The following is an 18713-nucleotide window of genomic DNA, read 5'->3' on the forward strand; positions in this document are numbered from 1 at the left end:
TTTTCATCAAAAATGTATCCCAGCTCCCAAACTGTGTGTTTTGGAAGCTGGATGCAAATTTGTTTACATTTATAAAAGTCACACTGAGTCCTGCGGTGAAGTTCCACACACACTGCAATTCAGGCAGGCTTTTGAATCTCCAGTTGGACCTGAGAGGTCAGCTTCCAAGCCCTGCCTTAGGGTGGTCAAGTTAAAGCCGACCATTGGACAGGCGTGGGAAGCACGGGAGCACCCCTGAAAGCCCCTGATCAGGACTGGAATCACGCGCCAGCTCACGGAGAGGCTGGCTCTGGAACACCTTCCTCTGCCTGCAGGGGTCTCACTGTGTATGCAGAGAATTCAGCGGCGGTCGTTATGAGCTTTAATCGGGACAGAGCAAATACCAGATCTGAGATAGAATGGTGTGTCCATCAGAGCTCACCAGAGAAACAGGCTTAATGCAAGATACACAATTATATTAGGATCTACAAGACTGGCTTGCGAAGGCAGCTGGCAGAGTGGGCTGTGGAAGAGCACAGAAGGGGCTGGCTATGCGCCGGAGATCCAAAGGCTCCAGGAAGCAGCCTGGACAGAGCTCACGGCAAGAGCCTGATACCTCCGCCGTGTGTCAGGAGGCTGAAGAGTCTGCGCCAGGAGCCGGGAGACAGCGGCCCAGGTGAGGTGAGGACCGGAGCCTAGAAGAGGAAGCAGCAGCAGCCTTCCTTCTTCACTTCCCTCTTGTTCCTCTCAGGGGTCATGCTTATTGGTCGGTGTCAGAGTGGATCTTCTGTCCTCAGTAAATCCCTCAGCCACACCCAGAGCTACTCGGATCCAATTCAGTCGGACGTTTCCTACTCAAATTGCCACAGTTAACTCACTCACACGGTCAGAAGAGAGCGTAGAACAGTGAGCAGGAATCCCATAGAAGGTGCCGCCGCCATCTAGAATGACCGGCGAGCTCTCCTAGAAGCTTCCTTGTAGATTGGGCTGTCACAGTGCACAGCTTCAGCCTCCGCCAAGGGCAAACTGTACTTCTTTCTGTTGCTGAATCCGGTTGCTTGCACGACTCTTTTCCCATATGAAATGCTCTGGCTAAGCAACATGTCGTGGCTGGTGTGACTTGAGATCTAGGGACCTTTGGAGGTTCTGCAAGCCTTCCAAAGCTATCCGTCTGGGCATACACTGGCGGAGAGGCCCTAGCTTGGGTCCTAGTGGAAGGGGACCCCACCTGAATTACACTGTGCCTGTGAAGCTGCTGGCAAACGACAACAGCCCCAGAAACAGGAGAGGACCCCGGCTTCCTTTTATGTCACTGGCATCAGCTCTCTGTCCTTCAGTGGGCTGATGGCTTTTCCAAAGGGATGTGAGCTTCCCTTGGCAGTTAGAGTTTGAAACACACTACTCGGGCTTCCCTTTTCACAAATAAATTACAGTAAGAACTTCCTGCTAAGCCCAGAGCATGTGGTTCTGGTTCTGGACTGATAAAGACCTCTCTACCAAGTGGCAGGTCTTTGTCCTTGGGATTCCAGCACCATGTATATTTTGGACGACTACCCACAAGTCTACAGAACTGTGTATTTGGTCTTTGTTTTTGTTGCAAGTTTTTCCCCCCTTTTTTTCCTTCCCTCCTCCTTTGTATAGATCATGCCAGGGCAAAAAAAAAAAAAAAATGTCTAGGCAAGGGTTTAGCTTAGGTCTGTCAAACCAAAAAACCTTTAATCCTCAGCTTCCCCATAATGAGTTTGAGATGCCGACAATTCGGTTTCCCTGAAGCCTCTCTGGGCATGATGCAAACAATGTTTAATTTCCCAAACTGGCTTTCTGAGATTTATTTCACTGCATTTGTCTTGCAAACAATATTTGCTTTAAACTACACAAAACAAGGAGCAAATGCCATTTATTGTTTTTTTTAAAAAAGAAAGATGTTTTTTACCAAGAGAAAAGTGGGCCACTGAGAGTGAGCCTGGGTGTCTGCTTAGAGACTGGCTGGGCTTCTGAACGTAGGCAAGGTAGAGAGATCCTCTGAGGAGCTGTCTCTGCTCTGCCCATTTTTGGGGGGACCGTCCTGTCCCCAAAAGGCTACCTTCACTCTGTAACAGTGTGACAGAAAGGCTTACCCATTGCTACCTATCTGCAGAGCACCAACCTGGGCCTGTCTGTGGGTGTCTCTCAAATGCATCAAATTCCCATTCCGTACTTCCTTGGGTTCCTCATTGGCTACAGCCTAAATCCCTGTGACTCAAGGCCTACGGCCACCAAGAAAATGTCATTCCTCAGGGGCCAGCACAGCATCTGCTTCCTGCTCCACTGTCAGCTTTCATCCTGCCCTGGTCTTCCTGGGCGGTTGAGTCTGCCTCTCGGGTCCAGCCCAAATCCCGGTCCACGCAGGTGCTGAATGTTCCATCCCTTGTCACTTCCTGACACGTTGCCACTCTGGAATTTTTAAATCATCTTATTGTTTCATAAGAGATACACATACTCTTGATATGAAAGTTCATGCAACAAGGTATGCAAAAGAAAAAGCAAATGCTTTCATCTGAAAAATGATGTTTAACAGTTGCTCACAATATCAATCTTCCCTCTAGCGTTATACACACACATATATTTTTTGGTGATGGATAGATGGAAGTAATTCTGTAAAAGTATAACCTTTATTATGTAGATTACTTTTTCATTTCAAAAATTATTTTATCTGTATGTAGTCAGATGTTGGGGGTAGGGGAGGGAGGGATAGGTTCCAGAACCCCCACAGATGCCAAAATCCGAGACTGTGTAAGTCCTTTATAGGAAAAGCACAGCTTTTTATAACCTTTCCTCTCTCCTCCATACATGAAATCATATCTAGGTGACTTATGCGCCCAATAGAATGTAAGTACAATGTAATTAGTCATTATACTGTACTCTTTTTTATACTACATTCTTTAAGAAACAATAAGAGCAAAGTATTTAGCACAGAAGCAATATTTTCTTGTGTATTTTTTTTGCCCACAGTTGGTGAACCCATAGATGTAAAATCCACAGATTCTCAACCTTTGTTCAGAAGAAGAAGAAAAAACTAATGTTAAACAGCAATGTGTTGAAATAAAGTTTTGTTTTTGCAAATCATTATTATCCATGTTCAATTAGGAAAGAGTGTAAAAAAAGATGAGAAATGGGACTCACCGACATTTTATCATATGATTCTTTTTAAAATATCAAAACTATAACCTTTGCACGATATTTATTGGTTCTTTGCTACAAAACAAAGACATTAATACAAACGTACTTCCTTTGCTGCCGTATCCCACCCTTGGGATACTTCACTTGTATGACTGTTTTCATATTGCCAAAGTTTGTACTATTTGCTTTATCCTATAATTACAAATACCAGAGTTCCTCATTCCTGGTTTAAGATTCTAATCTGATTCTCAGTGTCATCTCTTTTTTTGTTTTCCTCTCAATTTTGTATTTTGCTCTCTTTTTCCCCAGAATGGGCTCATTTATCAAGTGCTTGGGTGTTTTAAGAACCATGGACCAGGGCTCGAACCCCAGCACCACATGCTGCCCAGGCCCCGCCCCCCAGGTACACTAAGCCAGCACTGAGAGTGGTGGTGCACGCCTGTAATCCTAGCACTGGGAGGCTCAAAACAGGAAGATCACTGTTTTCATTTTTTAAAAAAATTGTGTCTAGTATTGTAATGTATGAAGGGCATGGGGTAACATTGCTACCAAGGAAGAATTTAGGAATCAGAATGTATCAAACCAACAAATTCAGAAGCAAGCACTGATGGGGAGGATGAATTTTCCATCCTAAGGGTCACAGTGACACGGTCAGTGTGGACTCTGTGGCATTCTGTGACAGGGTGACAAAGACCAGGCTATGGCTGTGTTTAGCAGACACTTCCTGTCACCTAGTCAAGGGTCCTTCTTCATTTCTATTTCTCATGAATATGTATATAAGTACAAGTTGACACAATGTATGGTAGAATTTTTCAAGTTAGCTCCATCTCAGAAGACATGACAATGCAGAAAGGAGCTGTGACAAGGACCAAAGTTGACTCCTTGAGGGTTTGACAGTTGGACACGCGCTCCTGCCAGGGCCTTGCCTAGAGTGAAGTAAATCTGAGGACTAAGATAGTAAGATGTGAGAGGGCCGAGCTGGTATGAATTTGGGTGGCAGCTCCCTACCTTCCTGAAGAGCAGGGCCCTCAGCCTCCAGGGGGAGCCGGGCAGACTGGTGGTGCTGAGACTGAAATCGCTTCCCACAGGCCTCTGTGCTCTCAGCCTCTGACGCAGCTGACTGAGTGAACTTCCTTTGCACTAGGCTGTTTTTCTTTTCTGCCTGGATGCCCACAGTTTTCTGTTCTCCCTTTTCATAATCTTGGAGTAGTTCAACTCTGTCAAGTTCTCCTCCAGGACATTCAAGTCTGTATGCATATGTGAAATTGTCTTGTAATACATCTTTGGATATTTTTCTGCAGCCTCATTTTTTACCATCTTGGTGAGGTAAGCTCAGTATCCCCACACTAAAACTCCTACTCCGTCCAATATATGATGCCTCTGTAATCATTTTAATTTCTTCCCACTTAAGGGCTTATGATACCCTTATCTCTGTTACTGTTTGCTTATTCTATTTTCTACCTGTTTCTAATGTACCTTTTACGTCTGTAGCAGCTTGATTCTCCTCTTGCACGCATTCTCCTGATCTCTGCCACCGCAGCTCTTCTCTATTATCTTACTATCTATTTTTGATCTTTCCATGTACGCCTTTTTGGGACAGCTTTCCAATGGCATCAATTGTCTTTGATTTTCCCAAACTCTTCATCTATTTCTAGTACTACACCTTCTTTAGATACATTTTCTTTATCTAATTTTTCTTCATCTCTTGCTCTTCTTTTTCTTAGCAATTTTGAAAAGTCTGATATTTTCTTCTTGGCATTCACTCATACTCAAATAAAAACAATATTTTTTTGGACTACTGTTTGTTAAAGAATATCCGATATAGGGAGTATGTCTCTGTAGCTTCTCTAGAAGGCAGCGGAGGCTGTTGCTTTGAACTGGGGCACCTCTCTGTATTAGTTTCTTATTCAGGTGCCTCTTCAGCACCCACAAAACCCCCTAGTGTGTAAGTGCTCGTGCTATGATTGCGGCATCCTCTCCCTTCAACACCTTACCAGGTCTCCATCAGTCTTCCTCAGCTGGGACTCAGCACCTCCGGAAATCCGGACAGCAATCTTGGTTCATCTCCACCAAACTCACTGTTCTGTGGCATACAATGAAGGACACAGAAACCTTCTATTCGTGGTTTCTATATTTCTTCTTGTCTTTTCTTGCCCTGGATCTAGTCCACAATTCTAGATGGAAAAAACCTTAAATGGTTTTTAGGACTGCCAGAGGAAATTTGGAAGGGTTTCCCAGTAAACTGCCCTCTGTCCAAGATCTGAGGGACACTGTATTTGTTCTTTGTATCTTTTTTAATTTGAGCTCAGAATTCACAGTGTTTGGCAGAACATCTCCGGAGTTTGTGGTGAGGGGGCGTGGCTTTGTCCTCCTTGTGTGGAAACTGTCCACTTCGTCTTCACTTCCAGCCCACCATGGGTCCGGGTGTATGTGTTTCTTAGGAAACAGATAGGCTTTCCCACTGAAATGAACCTCCTTAGTAAATTTGTTTGCTGTGTTGTTGCCAAATGTCTTTAGTAACTTTTCTAGGGGAACAGGAAGGAAAATCAACTGTATAATGGTAATGCTACATGGTCTGGTATTTTATTGTTCATTAGAAGTTCATGTGAATAGAAAGCAATGCTGGGGCTGAAGGGCAACCGTTGCCAGCTGGGCTGTTCAGCATTTAGTGAATGACCCCGTCAGTAGGGCCATTCTAGGGAAGGCATCGTCAGACAAGCATTGGCTGCTAAGTGCCCGTGTTCCTTAGCTGCACGTACCTTTTTTCACCTAGTCTTTAAAGTTCCCACAAGGAGCGGTATGTAGGAGCAGACAGGATAGTATCCTCATTTCTAAATATGGGGCTGCTGTGTGATTTAGGTGACTTTTTTAATATTATAGAGAGTCAGTTCGGCTGTCTATGACATGAGAGTTTGTGTTCATCAGACTAGAATGAACGCACAAGCTCCTGTCTCTGCAGGACCGCTGGCCTGGAAGCTGGATTCCACTGGTGACAAGAGGAAGGTGAGGGTGGATAGTTCTTACTCTAAGTAAGAGCTGATGGCCCTTGGTTGCTCATTGTCTTTTGCTTTTATTTTCTTCTTCAATAAAAGAGAAAACAGAGTTTGATCCATGGTATCACCAAAAAGTAAATTAATTAATTAACTATAAATATATATTAATTTAGTACAGGATATATATATATATATATATATATATATATATATATATATATTACAGGTCTGCAGGATCTCACTACATAGATCAGACTCAGTGATTCTCCTGTCTTCATGCTCCCAAATGCTGGGATTATAGGTGTGCACCACCATGCCCAGTCTCAATCAATGTCTCAGTGTGTCCATGGGGTGGGACTAGCAGGCTGGCCAAGGATCAAACCCCCTGCGCTGCATCTGCTTAAGCAGGCACCTTAATTCGCTGAGCTACCTAGCCAGCCCAAAAATACATACATACATACATACATACATACATGCATAACATTGTGCAGGATGATTCTGAATGGTCAGTGAGAGGCTCACACCCTATATCTAGGGAGAGACACACGGAAGTTGCTGAAGCCCAGTGGGTGACAGCCCTTCTTCCCCTTTGTCCTAATGTGTTTGCCCTGAGAACTCACAGGGCTTCTGAGTGCCAATTCAGAAAGATGCTCGCCTGTCCCTCCCTGCTCCTGAGCCCCTCAGGGTCAAGAGTTACTTCCCATTCTCTGTCATAGAGAAGCTTTGCACCTAGCCAAGGACACGTGGTCCAAGCCTGCGTTGGTCCTGGTCCCGATACTTGGGACTCCTGGTCTTCCTTCCCTGAAGCTGCAAAATGCCTACTCGCGGAGAGCTTCCTCCAAAGCCCTCTGTGTCTTGTCCACCTTCTGCAGATCCCATGCCTGCTTCTACCCTTCCTCCTCTCTGCTATTGCTTGGCATCTGTCCATGGAAACTGAGACCCCTGCGCCAGCTGATCTCTAGGAATAGTCTAGAATGCAATGGGACAGATCCTATTGAAGATTCTATTTGCTGGGCTGGGAAAGAGCAACTCCAACCAATAGTAGCTTTCATCCCATCCAGTCTGGAAGGGGTTTCATGTCTCTTCCCACCCCATGGTCCAATTTTCCAGCTTCCAGTTGAACTAAGACACAGCCTGTCTGCCAAGGACAGGCTGGAGGTCAGGGCTCGTTGCCCCTGTTCCTTTGAAACCCCACAGCACAGGCTGTGTGTTTGACGGGTAGAGCCCCAGTAATAACAAGCAGTCAAAGCCCTTGCGTCTCCATGATTGGACCACGCTGGTAAGACACACCAGCTTGTGCCCTGAATTCTTTGAGAACGAAGTTGTTTCTTCACGGCTTTTGGATGATGTAAACTGGGCAGAAGAGAGACAGAGAAAACTCTCCAAAGGGAAGAGGCTGCATTAGGAGCAGAAGCAGTTCCTGCCTAGCTGGCTTATTCTCAGAAAGCAAAGAGCAGTTACTGTAAGGAAGCCGGCTGGCTGGCCCAGCAGCGTTATCAATGAATAATTTCCTGAAAAGAGGAGAATCTGTGGAGACCGCGCACTGCATTTGATCTTGGTGCGCACACACAGCACACGGCGCTCTCTTTGATTCAAAGGAAGCGAGATAATTGTTTCCCAAACAGTGTCTCACCAGAGAGCGCACTCCCTCCAGCTCTGCTGACCTGCGAGCTGGCAGCCCCAGGTCTGCCCCAGACAATTACCCTGTTTTGCTAGGGAACAAATTGCTCTTTTGGGGTGATTCAGAGTCAGTTTGCCAAGTTCATAGCCATCCCCGGGGAGCCTCTGGGGGAAAAGCGCTCTCCAAATCCCCTCTCTGGCCCTTCCAAAGAAAAGAGGGTCATTTTTTAAAGAATTCCGAAGAAATCCTCACTCCGCCATCTGAAGGATCCATCCAGCCTTCCCTGAGGCCTTGGGGGCAAGGTGCGGATTCGTAGGGCCTGTGTGATGTTAGGGAACTGATTTCCCAGGCAAGTAATTATGCATGCCATTAAGTAATTGTAGAGGAAAAGGAGAAAGAGCAAAAGAAGACCATGCCAAAAGAAAAGTTGTGCGCATTTAACTTTCAGAAGAGAGCCTGTAGCGTGCAGGAGTTGAATCCCGCTTGGATTTTATTCCCCACAAATGGCTGAATAAAATCAGGAGCTTGGAAAGAGTAGAGTGTCAATCTGGTATCACGCAGTAGCTAAGAATAATGCGCCCCCAAGCCGCACTGCCTGTGCGCAAAGCCTGCGTCTGTCATTTATTAACTGTGTGACCTTGAGCAGGTCACTTCAGCTTTCTGTGCCTCCTGTCTCCGAGCTCTAAGCCAGTCTAATAGCATCTCTACCATGACTGGCATGATTTAAATAAAAGGATATCCGAATCTGCGTAAGTTTGGGTGTGTGTGTATCTGCCTCTCTAGCTGTCTGTTCTATCTGGCTGTCTGGATATCCGTGCATTAGAGAAGAACACCAGGCACGACAGAGCTGTTAGCTGTCATTATGCAGTTGATAACATTTTAAGCAAGTTACAAAGGAATAAAGTATTGGCTGTTAGCTGGGTGTGACAGTGCCCTCCTGTAATCACATCACTTAGGAGGCTGAGGCAGGAGGGTTGCTGTGATTCTGAGGCCAGTCTAGGGATAGAGGGAGTTCAAGGGCAACAAGACCCCATCTCAAAACCAACAAGGAAAGACATTGCTTGGCATCAGCGATTCTTTTCTTCTGCCTTTTCACACTGGCATGAGAAGCTCAGCTGAGCTGAAGAGGGTAGAGAAAGAGAAGGTGGTTGGAGTAGGAGGTGACAAAAGCTAAGCTGCTTCTGAGATCAGCAATGAAAGGGTCAAAGCCCCGGCACCCCGAAACTCTCCAGAGAACCAGTGTTGTTTACAGTATATGTTTAAAATAATCTTCCTCTTAGTTGGGCCTCCCCTTGGGACCACCCAATTTCAACAGTAACAGAGGATTAATTAGAGCCAGTCCCACTGGTAAGGCTGGCGCGGCTGGCCGAGCAGGGGTACCCCCCGCGCTGCCCCGCTCCCTGTCACCAGGGCCAGGCCTGTTGGAAGCAATTAGTGTGGCCCACAGGCAGGCTGGCACTTTCGCCTCATTTATATGAGTTTGATTAATACTTTAATTTCACCTTCTTTAGATGCAGGGAAGGTGAGAAATGAATAAGGGGAGACAGGGCTTCCCGGAACCAAAAATCAATAAAGAATGAGCCTCTTCCTGGGCCACCTTGGCCACGCCCAACTATTCTTCATTCCTTGGAGGGGCTTCTGGATTTATGGATGTGTTGTGAGGAAGGGGCAGCCTGCATTGCATCAGCAGGAGCAGGCCCTGGGACGCACCCCTGCGAGAGGGATGGCTACAGGAGAGACCCAAAGCAGGCTCCTTTGTCTGCAGCTCGCTTCCCTGGGCTGGCCCCTGTCTATCGTGTGCAAGCCAGACTCATCCCCCATGGAGCTCCTAGTACAGTGTGGCCTCGCTTCATAAGCTTAATTGGTTCCATAGTTCTAGTCATGAACTACACTGTTAGCAAACAGAAGTGTCCGTGAACCGAGGCATTGCAGTGAACCTTATGGGAAAATTTGATTCAGCTCCTGACCAATTCGATTTGCTACCAGAATTAAGCTCATGAACCAAGATACCATTGTATGGAAATGTTCAGAGTCTCGGGCTGTTAGCCCTGATCCCTTACAGCACTGGCATTAGAAACTGGCTTTCGACCCTCCACTACTGGCTCTCCAGGAGGGACCCCTTAGATTCCATGTGAGACTGCAGCAAATCTTCAGAGAATTCCCTCCATGAGGTTAGTGATCCTATTAGGAAGTTTTAGGCAGTAGCATGAAGAGAATCCAGGAGTCCCTGACCCCTAAAATCTTAAACAACCATCAACTCAGGGGCCCTTAAACTTTAAGGAAAATCCCACCCTGCTCCAGCATATTGTACTAGGAGATGGAAACACACCCATCTCCTTCCCTGGGCCTCACTCATTGGGGTTTTCTGAGCTCCATCAACTGTGTCCCAACAGGCTTTCTGGATACCTCAGGAGGCAGCTGCAGCCTTCTCTTGTCACCTCTCCTTCCCAGTGCATCCCACCATGAGCCCTGCTCCAGACAGCCCAGTGCATGACCGTGAGCCTTTCCCACACTAGCCTCATGACCTTGGGCCAGGTGTGTAGCTCATGGCTCAGGCTCAGAGATGTAAGAATCAAATGAGTGGCAAGAGTCACCACATGTTGAAGGAGCAGATTTGTACTAGTCAGTGAGGTAGCCACAGCCTCAAGCGGCCAAACACATTCCAATAAATTAAAACAAAATGTACAATTTCTCCATCATGAGAACCACTCTTCAGGCTCTGGGCCCTGCTGCACCTGGCATTGCAGTCTGTGTTGCAGAGCTCATATGCTTCTGTGGTGCCTGGTGTGGCCTGGGCCATTGTCACCAGGGCAAGACTTCCTGGTGGACAGCTTTGTCCTAGGGATCTCTCCATTGCCCCAGGGCTGACATTCTGAAGTTACAGACATCTATAAAGTCCTGAGTGCTCAGCACCTTCCTGCCAATCTCAGTCCTCTTTTCAGATCACTGGGTACAGGGGGCAACAGCTTTCACGTTCTCCAGTGTGCCTCCTGGCATGGACTTCTGGGATCCCAGGCATGCGCAGGAGAAGGTTTGACCCTGTCCCTGGGGCAATACAAGCCCTGTATTGCAGTGCTGGAGTCCCTGTCTGTAAGCTGTGGATTCCTGGGGTCTGCTGGGGTCCACATCCATCTCTGGGGTGCATACCTCTGAATGAAGCATATCTTCAGGGAAAACCTTCTGATTTTAAAATCTAGGACATTGGAGACAAGGCCAGGGAAGAAAACATTTAAGGTAGACAAGCCTGTAAAAAAGAAAATGGTAAATTTGTGAAAGGAGGGCAAGTTAAGGATTTATCAAAGCAAGAAAATGTGGACAGGAGCTGAGGAGCATCCTTCCAACCCTGTGGCTGCCACTGTCCTGAAATCTGGTCCCATATTTGTCCCATTTGTCACCAGGGAAGAGAAAGCTGCCCCAGGGACAGAATCTCCTGGGGAGGAACCTAAGTTCTCTGGTCAGCTTCCTTTGCAAGCTCTTCCCAGGAAGCACTCCGGAAACCTGCCGGCCTGCTAGTCAGGCAGAGGCATCTCTTTATCCTAGAAAGCTTTGAGAAACCAAGTTGCTGCATCAGACGGGATCCTCGCAGAAGCAGCTTCTAATTGATATGAGGAAGCACAGGTCTCTGTGGCCCGGAAGTGGAAGAAGACCTGAGCCAGAGCCTGTGGCTGCCCCGAATTCATTCCCTTGTCACTGCCCACCACTCCATGCATGTCCTCAGGCCTTGGTGAAGGAGGCTCCAGTCAAGGAGAAGTGGGTGAATACCCAGCTGCCCACAGCTGCCCACCATCACGCTGGCGCATCTCCTCCCAGACGTCCTCACCCTTGTTCTCTTCACCTTCTCCAGGCAGGCAAGGTGGAAAATATCGGCATGACGGCTGCCCTGCAGATGCTCAGGGTTGAATCTCGTGAGCATCTCTCAGCAAAAGTGCAAGGCTAGGGCTCCACATAGGGCCTCTGGTTCAGGACAACCTCACGTAGCCAGCTTGAGGAAGAGGGACATGAGGACAGGGTCAAGAAATACCTCTGTACCAGGGCTAGGTATGGTCCTCCCAGCTCACAGGTATACTCCCAGCTCTCTGTGAAGCTGAAACAGGAGGATTGCAAACTCTCACCTGGGCAACTTATCAGCTCAGTGAGATTCTGTCCTAACGTTAGCAATGCATATATATGTACATACATACATACATACATACATACATACATACATGGCTGGGGTGTAGCTCAGTGAGATTCTGTCCTAACGTTAGCAATACATATATATGTACATACATACATACATACATGGCTGGGGTGTAGCTCAGTGCAAAGGCCCCAGGTTCAGTCCCCAGTACCACCAAATAAGAAAGAGGAGAGAGGAAAAAGGAGAACTGCTCTGTGAAGCCCCATGTCGTGTCAGGGCATGGCAGTACTGTTGACCATCACAAACATGCAGAACATGAGTGGTGAAAGAAACAGAAGCTTTAGGCAGCATCTTTGCTTTTCAGTGTGAAGCGGGAGTCTGGAGAGAGGCACGGACTCGCAGACTGCTCTTCTGCGCCTTGGGGAGGGCAGTGATTTCCTCCATGTGTGCTTGCTGGAGAGCGAAAGCACTTTGCTCAAGCTATCGGCAGACAAGAATCCTGCTTCCCGCTGGCCCTGATTTCTGCGTGCAGCATCCAGGAGCCATCAGAAAGAGGCAGACAGGCGCAAAGCCCCCCACTCTTAGAGCGAGCACCCAGGCTTCTGAGCTAAAGCTGCTTGTGATGTGCGAGACCAGCTATCCCTGACCACACTGGTGCCAGGTCACCATGGCAGACATCCATCACAGAGGCTGCCCATGCACCCTCAAGCCCTAAGCCCCAGTGAGGTTTGCACCTCAGGGTCCCCACTGCTGGTTCTGGGAAGCCACCTGAGGCATGCCAGGCTGTCCAGCTCTCTCTGTTCCTGCGTGTCCGTCCCATCTCTGCAGGTGGGTCAGAGGGGGGGCGTGGATCCCAGCAGCCTGCAGGAATGAGGTGCTGGCAGCACAGGGGAGAGGTTGCTCCCCCTTACCAAGGATGATGGGTGACATGAGGTTTTTGCATAATGTAGCAAGAACTTCATGAACTCATTCTTCACTGTCAGCAACCCAGCTCACCTGTCTGTGGGTTTCTGAGATTGGTGATTAATCTCCAAGCTGGGGTAAGGAGGAAGCCGCCAAATGTCCCAGGACAGGGCAAGGCATGCGGTGAGCCACACCTCTAAGGGATAAACAGGAGCTGCCTCCAAGACAGCCTGCCCCCGGATGAGTAAATGTCTTCCCATTCCTTTGCTCCTCCAGAAAGCTGGGTGGTAGACCAGTTACCCGCTTGTGGCAGGGGCCTGGGGCCAGCCTCAGCTCTGACTAACATTCAAGGCCTCCAAGGCATCTACATCTCTGAGTCTAGTGTACCTCAATTAAGGATAACCAAAGTCTTCAACTTGACTGTGGTTAATATCAAGAACTGTAGACTTTGCCATTGGAAAAGAGAACTTGCTCTGTGTTCTTTCACAGACTGTGCCGACTGTCACAGTGGATTTTGCAGGGACAAAATCCTTCAGCCATGTGCAAGTGAAGTGTGGGATCCCTCCGCTAAGACAAGAGGTCAGGATGGGGGCTGTGCACTCGCTCCTCTCACTCATTATTCCACTCATGCCTCTTTCCTGCCAATAATAATAACAACAATGATTAATGTGCATCGAGTTCTTCCAGCGAGTCAAGCTCTGTCTGTGCGCTTCGCCTACCACCTTATTTCATCCTCCGTGGATCCAGGAGGCCGACGGCCACCTACGTGGAAGGTGACTGCAGTTCCAAGGTAGGAAAGAGCCGTGCCAGCCCTTGTTCTCCATCAGTGCATACTCTTCTTCCTAGGGCAGCCAAATCATGGGCAGGCCCTTCACCTCTCCCCCTTGTCACTGGACACACAGCCTGGAACTTTGCTAGCTTGCAGCCGTGCTGCACCGGGCTTCCGCTCTGGTTGACCAGCCTTAATGTGGTCTTGACCCTCCTTCACCTGTTGGCCTGACACGAGGACTGGAGCTGCTTCTCTGGGAACCCATATGAATGTCTCCCACTCGCAAAGGGAGGGGAGCAGGGAGCAGAGTGGGCAGGTGAGGCACTCCACAGTCTATCAGAATGTAGGTGTGAGGTCTCAGCTTTAGGGTGAGCTCCCAGTGTCTCTAGGAAGGAACCTGTGTTCTGGATGTGGAGTGCAGAAAATCTAAAATAAACACTGAATCCAGTTGTCCTTCCTCCAGGCACCAGCTTTGCCAAGCAGCTTCGGAGAAATAATCTGCATGTGGCAAAGCATTATTGAAAAAGTGAGTTCACTCCTATAGCCACATCTCAGCAGTCCTCGTGCCTGAGGACTCACAGCACACCTTCAAGGGCAGAGGGAGTGGACAGTTGAACACAGGCAAGGAGCCCTGAGGTGCTGTACTTGGCTCCGTATCTCCTCGCCTTCTCCAAAGTTGCAGACCTTTTCTTCTACCCTACAAGAAAAGGACACATGCTGGAGCTAAAGGCCAATGCTACTCTTCTTTTCCAGGCAGAGATTTGAGGCAGAGAGCCCCTAACCATGCAGGTGTACTGAGGTTGGCAGGCAGGACAGACTTTCTTCTTCCTAACTCTGGGTCTCCCACAAAATCGCTTAAGCCTATGTAAGTTCTTTTCTTTATAACACAAATTGCTTTTCAGAATTCTTGGGTATGCATGAGGGCCCAGTGGAATAATGTATCCAAGGTGTCTGCTGCAGCTCTGGAATGTGGGGGTTGCTCACACAGGTCCCTGTTTCATTCCTTTCTCTCCGCCTTCCCACCACTTTTCTTCTTTCCTGTGAAGAGTCCTGGCTGTGTGGCTGGAGGAGTTGAATCTGCAGTTAGGTCGGCAGAGGTGGGGACACGGCACAATCCCAGCAAATTTTCCCTGGAAGAAACAGAGCCAGACTGAAGAAGGGAAGGAGGACTAAGGGACCTGCCGTGGGCGCCATGCCTCAAGGAGGGGGTCAACAATGTTGCCGGAAGCCAGAGGCCTCCACAGTCTCCTGCCCACCTGGCTGTAGCCTCACCTTGGCTGCTTGCTTCTGGCACGACGCTCTCTGAGCTCCAGCTGCAGAGGGCCTCCCTGGGACAGGTAGGCTTAGGCTGCTGGGTCGCTGCAGGTGGTTGGTGGTCGCCCCGTGACTTGCCCTCTCTGGATCTCTGCTGGGTAGCAGCCTGGGAGCCAGCAGAGAGGGCTTTGTCCCGATGCGCACTCGATCCTTAGCACCTGTGCCGGGCACGTGCCCATACGTGGCAGCCACAGGGCGGGAAGCACAAACATTTCAGCCACTTTTCTAGATACATGCTGTCCACAGTCACCTTCTGTTCTCTGCACGTCTAACATTAGGCTCTGATTCAGCATAAGAGTTGCCCAAGCTCATCTGGTTACTTAGTCACTCGGCAAGCCCTTGGCCAGCCCTGCCATGTCCCACTGAGTGGGATGATGTCACAGAGATTATGGTCATGGGGCAGGGGTGGAGACACTGACTGCACACACATGAAGATATGGAGACTACAAGCCGATCAATGTGGCTGCTTCTGTGAATAGACATGAGGGGAGTAGCAAATTCAGGTGGCAGGGAGGAAAGAGGTGTTGCTGCTTTGCTCTAGCAGTGACTGTGGGGTGAGAGGGTCCCTCAGGACACTTGGTCCACAGGCCGGGAGTTAATGTTTGGACCCAGAGTTTTCTTAGAGAGAGGCTTTTGATTTTGTGGATCCAGCCCCACCTGCCAGCCCAGCAGGGACAGTGTGCATCAGGCCTGCTGCCTACTATTCTGAGGACAGGAAATGTTGAGTCAAAAATTTCTGCAGATATTTTTATTTCACTGTGGAATCTGGGAGCGTGAATTGCTGGGATGTCAGTCAGGAGAAAGAGCTGGACGCTCAGGCTGGCGCCCGCAGACCTGCTGATGCCTGTCCCTCACAGCTCTGCAGCCATCGGCTCAGCCAGACTGCTCATCGCGCGCTGAGTCACACATGAAAATCCCAAGGCCGGGAAAGGAAGACGGAGCCCGGAGAGCAGGGACTCTGGGGCCAGTGCCACAAGGGTTCCCAACCCTCCTTAGCACCAAGCTGCAGTCTCCTCATCTGTAGGAAAGATTTGATAAGGCTGACCTTCTGGGATGCCCAGGAGGGTCACAGAGATGAAGACTTCCAAGGTCCTAACTGATGAAGGCATTGAAGGCGTCCTAGAGATCGTGTCTCCTTATACACGAGCCTGCACTTTGTGCTTTGCATAACCAGGCACACAGCCCGCTGCAGCATCAGGAAGAGGCAGGCACCAGGTTGCCAGCGGGAGCTGACCAGGACACTGAGGCCTCGGCTGCACGGTGGGCCAGGGCCCCTCCGCGTCTGTCTCCCTTCCTCCAGGGCTGCTGCTCTCTCTGCTTGCTCCTCTTTCTCTGCTCTCTGTGACCATTTTTCTCCTCATTGTCCTTCTCCTTGCATTGCCCTCCTGCCTGCTCCCATGCTGGCCTCTGTCTGCTGGTGGTCCCCATTTCCATCCACATGTCCCTGATGTCCTGGGCAAGGAGGATGGACCCCATGTGAGGAGGGCAACTACACAGGCCTGGGCAGGGGAGGACAGCGGCCAGCCAGGTGCTCAGCAGAGGCGCCCTCTGCTCGGCCGGCTCTGTGCCCATGTGCTCCCTGCGGCAGTTCACCGAATACTGCATGACTCACTTAGGATGGGCTCCACACAGCACTGCGTGTGGCAGTACAAATCTCAGCTGGGCACTCAGACGGACTCCTCGTTTCAGAGAGGCCTGAGGGGCATGTGGAGGCCCTGCCAGACCTGCTGCAGAGCCGCTACCACACCCTGTGCAGTTCTGATCCAGTGCCAAGAAGGGGCTGATGGGCTGGAAGGCGGGGCTTCTAGAACTCTCCTTTGCCTGCACACAGCCTGGGTGGTGCATGCTGGGGTCGGGGTGGAATGGGTGGGCTGACACCCTTCATCACTGTCATGGGAGCCACGCTTTCACTGGGCTGCAGCTCTCCGGTTGCCCAAAGCCATCTCCCCATTCCATCACTGCCCAGCCCAGGTTTTCCCTGGGCTTCGTCTTGCTCCGCACTGGGGAAGCTAACTGCAGGGGAGCTGTAACTCCTTTAGTGTCCTGGGGATTTGACCCCATGTGCCTCTCTTCACTGCATCTCCAATAGCCAAGACTGAGTTCTCTACCCGAAGTCAGGCAGGGTCTTTGTGTGGAGGACATGAGGTAGGAAGCAGGCGTGGCATGATGAAGTGCTTGGAGTTGGTTCCTGCACACTCCACCCCTCCCCACAGGGTGAATGCACAGTGACAAAGCCGACCCTGTGCCCCTGGATCCTTCTGGTCCCCTCTTTCGCTCCTTTCCACCTTCTCTCCTAGAAGTGCCCTTTTGCTCACTGCCTCCTGAGTCTCACCGTTTTTAGGCTCTGGTGCCATTTTGTGCCTGTCCCCTCTTGGAATGGCATCCTGTCATCCTCAAGCTCAAGGACTATCTAGCCATGTCTCCGACCCCATTGCTCGCCCCGCATGGCTGACCCACTGTCCTCTCCTCCACAGTTGTCAGGGGCTCCTGTCTTCCTGCCCATGCCTCCTGTCAGGATTGCAGGGGAGCTGTGACTCCTCCCCCATGCCCTCATGCACTGCTGCAGATTGTAGACAGGTTTCCCTACTGATCCCAGTATGTATCGGGGGACTGACAGGTGGGGACAGATGGGGGTGACCATGAGGGCTGGTTGGATAAGCGAATGAATGAATGAATGAGCAGTTTCACAAATAGTAACTAACCAAATGTGGCCACCAGTTTCAGCTATTCTGAGAGCTTCCCTCTGCACAGGTTCTGGGAGCCTTAACAGGTGTGACTCCCTGATTTCGAATGGACTCAGAGATGAATCCAGTTAGAAAAATTCCAAGCGTCCTCTCCTCTCACATCCAGGCGAGCACGGCTGAAATACCCTGTTCCCTTCCCTTGGCGAAGGTGAGTGCTGCTCCCTGGAGTCCATGCTGAGCACCCTGCATCGTGCTGCTTTGATTTAAGTGCAGCTCAGATCACTTCTTTCTTTAATTTCATGTATTTAGTACAGGGTCTTACTACGCAGCTCAGACTCCCAGTGATCCTCCTGTTTCAGCCTCTCTAGTGCTGGGATTACAGGTGCATACCACCACTGCTGGTCTCGGTGCTGGCTCAGTGCACACAGGGTGGGGCTGGCAAGGCACACAGCACCCGGTAGCAAACCTGGGTCCTTGCACTTGCTTCAGCAGGCACTTAGACTGCCGAGCTATCTCCATGGCCCAGACTACTTCTTAGCTGCACGGTTTTAAATGCTCACTTTACTGAAGCTGCAGCTTTCTTATATGCAAAATAAGGGTCAGCACTAGCGGCACACTGCCTAATTTTAGAACTGTTCAGTAGACAGTTCAGGGACCTGCCTGGCACATAGGAGGTGCCCAGCATTTGTGCTCTTCCTGTGGGTGAGGGAGCTGACAAGTGGGTGTAGGTAGTGGTTGATCCATAGTGTCAATCTGAGAAGTTTAGAAGCTTGGCTAAATCGTCTCAGCAACTCCACACTCTAGGGTGCAGAGGAGTCGCCCTAGGGTGGCTCGTCACTTAAAGGTTATAAAATGGAAATGAGGAAGCGTGGAGCATCCCGTTTTCCTCACAGGAGCTCTGGTCCTTGCCTTCAGCTTGGACGTTGTCTCCAGGCTTCAAGCGCAGACTCCAGCCCCCACTTTGGAGCCTTCAGCCTTCTGATGTGCGCTCATCGGCCTTCCATCGCTGACCCATCAGCCTCCTGATATGGACTCACACAGACCACCGCAGTGAGTCCAGACCTCGGGCCGAACCCTCCAGTCTCCAGATGCCCTCTGCGCGCTTCCTCATCTGACTCTGTGGCTGACCATCGTAAGCTGCTTTTGCAATTTCTTATAAATGTGCACACCT

This window comes from Octodon degus, unplaced genomic scaffold (assembly GCF_000260255.1).
Source record: "Octodon degus isolate 3935 unplaced genomic scaffold, OctDeg1.0 scaffold00070, whole genome shotgun sequence".
NCBI classification, from domain to species: domain Eukaryota; kingdom Metazoa; phylum Chordata; class Mammalia; order Rodentia; family Octodontidae; genus Octodon; species Octodon degus.